This window comes from Borostomias antarcticus, assembly GCF_949987555.1.
Source record: "Borostomias antarcticus genome assembly, chromosome: 20".
In the NCBI taxonomy this organism is placed as follows: Eukaryota; Metazoa; Chordata; class Actinopteri; order Stomiiformes; family Stomiidae; genus Borostomias; species Borostomias antarcticus.
In genome coordinates, this window is record NC_140253.1 from 16868325 (window position 1) to 16876157 (window position 7833).

The following is a 7833-nucleotide window of genomic DNA, read 5'->3' on the forward strand; positions in this document are numbered from 1 at the left end:
AACTAAATATTGGAACACAATCATCAGTAGTTACCCAGACGTCAACGGGTGTTTCGGCCAAACAACTATACACCCTAGGCCTGGGCAGGCCCACCAGGAGTGATGAAGTCCCAGTGTGTGTTCCTCAGGGTCAATTAGACAGTTTTAGGCTTAAAAGGTGTATTGAGAGCTATGTTTTAATCTATTTTGATGTGAAACCTGAAAAGGGATTACCTCGTATGGTTATACTAACGTTTAAGAGGCTATTGACAAGTAAGGATTAAACTATTAAAATATAATATTGAATATACTTACCAGGTCCAATGGTCCTCATGACTGGCTCCTGGTTCCCTCATGTGTGATGAGAGGTTGGGTCTGGTCCGCTGGTCTTCCTGACTGGCTCCTGGATCTCCACGTGTGATGAGAGGGTGGATCTTCAGTGGCATCCCAATGTCCATTCGATGGTTTGAGAAGACGAACTGGTGTCCTTTTGTAGTGGCCCCGGGACGCATGCTGAAGGTTATGAACATCCAGAGGGACGCCCGCTGGCAGGACGTCTCCATGATGCGCATGAGGGCCATCGCCGACGCCATCGACTCCCACATCCAACACAGCAGCAGCCATGTCTTCTGCTTGGACGTCGACCAGTTGTTTGTGGGGAGGTTCGGCTCGGAGGCGCTGGGGACGTCGGTGGCGTTGCTCCATGCCTAATACTACCACGAGCCACGGACGACGTTCACTTACGACCGCAACCCCGGCTCCAGGGCCTACATGAAGAACGAGGACGGGGACTTCTACTACCACGCGGCCGTGTTCGGGGGCACGTGGCGGAGCGTACGATGGCTGGCGGAGAGCTGCCACCAGACCATCATGGAGGACAAGAGCAGAGGGGTGGAGGCGCTGTGGCATGACGAGAGTCACCTCAACAAGTACCTATGGCTCAACAAGCCCAGCAAGCTGCTGTCGCCCGAGTACTGCTGGGCCAGCGAGATCGGCCAGCGCAGCGACATCCGGGTCACACGTCTGCTCTGGGCAGAGAAGAAGTATGACAGCCTCAGGGATAATCTGGAGTAGGGCATTCAGGACTACTGAATTCTACTAGTCATCGACTACTCCGCCAAAGTAGTCGACTAGTCGATTAATTGGGGGTTTATCACGATTGTTTTTTTTAACCCAATAACAACAGTCATAACCTTTTTATGCGGGAATATGGGTACATTTCATTTAATTTCAAACCTTTATTTTGACTCGTAAAAACACTGAGGTTTCCCTCATTTTCAGGGTTGACGATATGTGGCGTGAGCGCGATCTGTTATATAGAGCTGGGGATCATAGAACCCTTGGCACATGAATAGAATAGAAAGTTTATTTGCCATGTGTAACAAGTATGGGTACCGGTACATTGGAATTTTTGTAAATGCCTGTCCTTACAGTATCTTATCAGTGCTAATCAGTTCCTCTTTCCAGTCCTAGATACTCAGCTAGACATTTAAAGGTTACCAAACTGGCAATTTACTATACTATCTGTCGTCTATCAATCTATCAGTATCATCCTCATCTACTTATCCAATCCGACCATGGATGACTATGTTGACCCTGGGAACATATAGATAAGCTCAATTGCATTCAACTACATTGCCTAAGAAACAAACCTAGATATCTTCAACTTTTGTGATATGAATTTGAAACTTCATATCATGTTGTATTATAATGTGATAGTTACCTGTCTAACCACTCAATTCAACATGGCATCCCAGTACCTGACAAACAACAGGCTTAGTCTCAATCCAATCCACTTTATTTCTATAGCACATTTAAATAACACACGGTTGACAAAGTGCTGCACACAGAGAACACTGTCAGACACTCTAAAAACTATTAAACACTAAAACATAAAACTGTTTAGTCTGTTACTTAGAGGACAGAGTGTCTGCCATTGATCCCGATGAGGACTTTATGGAATTAGTTGTAATAGGGCCTGTTATTGTAACCAACTATCTAAAATAAATGAGTCAAACCGAGACTATAATAAAGTTGTACTCTAAAAGTGTTTTATTGTTCAGGGCTGGTAGTAGTATGCTACCTAAGTCCATAAACTAAAGTAGGACTGGAACGTATCTTCCTTTTATGTCACACTCAAAATAAAATAAACATTCAAAATAAGGTTACCTTCTCTTCAGGTTCTAACTCAAAGGTATGAATCGATAGTATCACAAAGTAACCGTCACTTTAATAAACCTCTAAGGCTGTGTGAGTCCTCTTCTTTTGAACAACGAACAATTGAAAAAGGAACTTGATATTCCATACGACTCAGTCCATATTAACAGTCCCAATAGGCAGTTCAAGCAAAAAGATAAAATAGAAAAAATAGAAAAGAGTTGGGTACCCAGAAAATATTATAGAGCTCTATAAAGAAAAAGAAAAGTCTTGTACTCAACAAGAGATCCAGTAGTAGGTGGATGATAGTTGCTGACTAATCTTCAGCTCTCAGAAGAATGACAGTCTCTGTTCAGCTCCAGTCTCATCCAGGGTGCTAGCAGGAGAATATTGCATGAGTGGGTCAGTGGTGCACTCGACGATCAGAGTAGCTAGCTAAGAGTCTAGAAGCATGAAGCTTTGACCTCTCTCTTCAGTAGCGTATGGTCAAGTGAGTGATGTATAACTTACACATACAGTACAAGTCAACTAGAGTACATACTGTACAGCATTCGAAATATAAAACACACAAATAGCTCTACAACTAGTAGCTACGTTTTGGTTTAGCTAGTCCAAAGTAAGTAGACAGTAGTTAGCTAATTATTAGTAATAAGCTAGTGTAATAGTAATAAACTACACAATATATGTGCTCACCTAGCAGGAGAATATTGCATGAGTGGGTCAGTGGTGCACTCGACGATCAGAGTAGCTAGCTAAGAGTCTAGAAGCATGAAGCTTTGACCTCTCTCTTCAGTAGCGTATGGTCAAGTGAGCCCGCGAAATCCCCTGCCAATACATTTCTATGGAGCTCTTACTCTAGTGCCGTAAAGCTGTACTTGCGATCGTAAAATCTTAAAGAGACAGTGTACCTATTGACACTATTTCAAACAGCTTGTCAATCTAAACCCAGGGTTACATCCTCCCCCACTTAAACACTGACGACCCCGTCAGTCTGTCTCTCTATGGAATGTATTAATACTGAAATCTGCTCCTGCAAGGACATAAGGAACTTATACAGCATCGTTTGACATGTTGAGAAACTGACACTGTGTTGACTACAAGTAAACCTGGGATCAAGTTGATAATCTCTGAGATGAGCTGGGGGATTCCGCCTCCTCTGTGGCCTACCCTGTAGTTGGGGTGAACAATGTTCAGGCTCTAACAACCCTGAATGATCCGAACTAAACTCAGAAGCATCTGGATTCAAAGAACTCTGTAACTGATGTCCGCTTAGTGATTCCCACATCTCAATGTCAGGAGCCTGAGATGGCATATTGTCAATTTCCCAGTCCTCTTCTCCCTCCACATCCATTGTAAGTGCGGATTCTTGGACTTCCTGCTCCTCTTCAGTTGTCTCGGAAACCCGACTAGGTACACCATGAACAGCATCCTCGCTTTGTACTTCCAAGTCCGCGGGCAAGAATCCACACGGAAGAAGCATATCACGATGCAGGACTCGTTCCCTGCCTTCTCCATCCTCAGGCCTTACCACATAGACTGGAATATTATCATCAGGCTGTTTGACCACAATGTGAACGACACTCTCCCATCTATCAGATATTTTATGCTTCTTTCTCAAGCTCAGATTTCTCACAAGGACCCTGTCACCCACTTCCAGGGGTAGAGCGGTCACTTTGGCATCCCAACGTCTTTTGTTCCGCAGCTGCATTCTCTCCGCATTTCTAGAAGCCAACTGATATGCATGTCTGAGTCTCTTCTTGAGCTCCCGCACATAATGTGAATGTGTGGTGGGATTGTGGCCCTGTGGACTAATGCCAAAAGGACGCTCTCGAGGCTCTCGTCCAAACATCAAAAGGAAAGGTGCTTCCCCAGTCGAATCATTTCTGGTGCAATTATATGCATGCACTAGGGGCCGGACATATTTCCTCCACTCCTCTTTCTTCTTGTCTTCCAAGGTTCCCAAGAGGTCCAGTAGCGTCCTGTTGAATCTTTCTACAGGATTACCCCTCGGGTGGTATGGAGTGGTGCGAGACTTCATCCCAGAAAGTTTACATAGCTCTGTCACTACCTCTGATTCGAAACAAGCGCCTTGATCACTGTGGATCCTACGAGGGAAGCCATAATGACTGATGAAGTTTTCCCATAGCACCACAGCAACAGTCTTGGCTGTCTGGTCTTTCGTTGGGTAGGCTTGAGCGTACTTCGTGAAATGGTCTGTTATGACCAGTATGTTTCGGGTATCTCTGGAGTCGGGTTCTAAGCCCAGGAAATCTATACATACAAGTTCAAGGGGGCCACTCACTTTAATATTGACTAACTTGGCTGCCCTCTGTGCTCTAGACTTTCTCCTCACACACCGCTCACATGATTTGCATTTTTCGTCTATATACTGAGCCATTTTTGGCCAGTAAAACCTAGCTCTGGCTAACTCCAAGGTTCTCTCTATTCCCATGTGCCCTGTCTCATCATGGACCCCTTGAAAAGCTCGCTCTCTGAGACAACTAGGTATGACAAGTTGATGAAAGGCTTCACCTCTCTGGTTAAGGATTTTGCGGTACAACACCCCATCTACTAAGATCAATTTCGCTCTCTCTCTTAGGAGTAACGCCACCTCTGGCTGCTCGAGCCGCTTATCTATTGTGTCGCTATCAAGATCACTGGTTAGGATATCCTTAACACGGGCCAGATTTTCGTCCTCTCTCTGTACCTTCTGCCAGTCCTCTGTAGACATTCCGGGGAGTACAGGCTGACCAGGCCAATGGAGTGGTTCTTCTAGTTCGTCAGGAACAGCATCTTCACTACATAAGAGTGTTTCAATGGCAGGTGTATCATACTCCTCTTCTGCATTTTCCTCTGAGATGGCAAAGACTTTAGCACGATGACTCATACACAGAGTGTCCACAGCCTCTCTATCCAAGACATGAAATTCCTCAGGGGACAGGCTAGCACAGTCCATAAGAGTGGATATTTTCCGATCCAGCTCCGCTGACTCTTCATCCTCTTGTGGGAGCCCTTGAGGCCGACGTGACAACCCATCCGCGTCAATATTTAGCTTGCCTGATTTGTAGTGTATGTCAAAGTTGTACACAGACAGAGCGGCAAGCCACCTGTGACTCGTGGCGTCTAGCTTGGCACTAGTGAGGACATACGTCAAAGGGTTATTATCAGTCAACACCTTAAAGGTAGCCCCATACAGGTAATCATGAAATTTCTCACTTACAGCCCATTTGAGCGCAAGAAACTCTAACTTATGGGCAGGATAGTTTTTCTCGCTTTTAGACAGCCCACGGCTAGCGTAAGCAACCACTCTAGGCTGACCTGCTTGGACTTGATACAAGACTGCGCCTAACCCTGTCGTGCTAGCGTCAGTGTGTACCACATATGGCAGACGCCAGTCTGCGAAGCCAAGGACCGGTGCAGATGTCAACTTCTGGATGATGAGTTTGAATGCTTCCTGACACTCACTAGTCCAGATGCTTGTGAGAGACGAAGACTTTGTTCTTTTCCAGTGACTCTGGTTTTTGTGTCTGGGAGCAAACTCTCCTTTCAAGAGGTCATTGAGAGGCCTGACGATTCTGGAATAATCACGGACAAACCTCCTATAATATCCAGAAAACCCTAGAAATGATCTAAGCTCTCTAACAGTCTGAGGGCGTGGCCATTCCTTGATAGCGGCTACTTTATCAGGGTCAGGCTGAATCCCTTGTGCAGATATCTCATGTCCGAGGTATTTCACCTTTGTCTGGAAAAACTTAGACGGGGATAGTTTTAGTCCAAAGTCTGCAATGCGTTTCAGTACCTTCATCAGTCTCTCTTCGTGTTCTTCTAGGGAGTCTGAAAAGACTATTAGGTCATCGAGAAAAGTGATAACTTCCTGAAGGTTTAATCCAGCCATTACTTTTTCCATTGTGCGTTGAAATGTTGCCGGTGAATTAGTCAGGCCCTGTGGCATTCTCCGGAATTGCCATGTTCCAAAGGGGGTTGTAAAAGCTGTCTTTGGCCGGTCAGATGGCTCTACTTCTAGCTGATAGAATCCACTTTTAAGATCAAGGACCGTAAACCATTTCGAGCCCGACAGTAAGGCGAATGTTTCCTCAATACGAGGCAAAGGGTAGGCGTCCTTTTTAGTGAGGTTGTTCAGCCTTCTGTAGTCTACAACCATCCGCAGGTCCCCGTTTTTCTTTCGAACGAGCACAATCGGGGATGCATAAGGACTGGCAGATTCCTCTATAACGCCCGCTGCTAATAGATCCTGCAAATGCCTCTTCAGGTCATTAAAGTCTGCTGGCGAGACACGTCTTGTTCGTTCTTTGAAAGGCACATGGGGCTCTAACTCGATACGATGAGTGACACCTGAGATACCACCAACGTCAAGCTCGTGTCTAGAGAATGCAAGTGGCACTTCTTTGTCAACCCTATGCTGTATGTGCTCTTTCAGCTGTGATGATATAGGGCTATCCCCAAAATCCAGCTCCAATGTCTGATCAGTATGCGAGGCCACTTCAACAGTAGAGACCAAGAGTGAGTGCGCCTGGAGGGTGTCAGCATCTGGAGTGGCGTTACGAGCTGATGGTGCTACTGGTATGGCCCAGTCAATGGGAGAGCACTCTGCTATGACAGCTTTTGGACGCAGTATGATGTCATGCTGAGACAAATTCTTAACAGTTAGCTTGAATCTATTATGACACTCAGGTTTCACATCTACTATCTGATCATGAATTATCAAGCCCCCAGGAGTAGGAAACTTCTCTGTACCACTGACAAGAGCTTAAAACAGATCACCTTTGGGCTTGGTGTGACAGATGCCCTTCAACACCCCTGTCTCACCCTGCTTTAGCCGCACTGGTACTTTACTACAGAGGGTCACACGTAGGACATGAACACTCTCTGTCTGAGGTTTTGCATTTTTACAGTACTTGGAGTATGCTAGGCCCCAGTTAGACTGGATTGTTAGGTTCTTAAGAAACTGCGTTCCACCCTTCTGCATGCAGTCCTGTACTAACGGACGTAGAACATTAGTCCCAACAAGGAGAGGGACTCTCTCATTGTATGGCTGATCTGGGCTCACTAGTACTAAGGTATAAATGTGTTTGTCAGTGCCACATGTATGCTGGGGAAACTGAAGCTCTACTTCAATGAACCCTAAGTATGGGACCTTCTGTCCTGCTGCCCCCTCAATGTCAAGTACACTCTCGATTGTGTACAGCTGTCTATGGGATAAATGTTGTGAATAAAAGGATTGAGATACAATGCTGACCTGAGACCCAGAGTCCATCAAACAAAAACAGTGAACTCCATCCATCCAAGCTTCATCTTCACAAGGTTTTCCAACCAGACCATTGGGGATTTGAGTGACTCCTGTTTGCAACTGTGGGATCTCATTCATACAGTGGCCAGCACAGATGGAACTACTTTGGCTCTGAGCTCCTGCCTGTTCCCCAGCAGGAGCCCCTACATGTTTAAAGATAGGCTTGACTGTGGGGTTGTCTGTTGTTGTCCCTTCCTACTATTGTGCCTCTCAAGCAATTTTATTTGCACCAAATCAGCATTGGCTTGGTTAGTGCATTTGGGCAGGATGTGGGAGTCCTCCCCACACTTGTAACAGAACTTCTTGAGTTGTTTGTATTCTGAGGACAACTCCGGAGCTGGTGATGCCATATCAGTGTTCTGAGATCCGCTTGAGGACCTCTGCCCATA

General features: G+C 45.7%; 1 pseudogene across 1 annotated transcript; it reads left to right on the forward strand.

The window, feature by feature from the left end:
* Positions 1–429: 429 nt before the first annotated feature.
* Positions 430–1053, forward strand: LOC311322615 (N-acetyllactosaminide alpha-1,3-galactosyltransferase-like; annotated as a pseudogene). Its single transcript has one exon. The product of its transcript is annotated as an N-acetyllactosaminide alpha-1,3-galactosyltransferase-like (transcript).
* The last annotated feature ends 6780 nt before the right edge of the window (positions 1054–7833 follow it).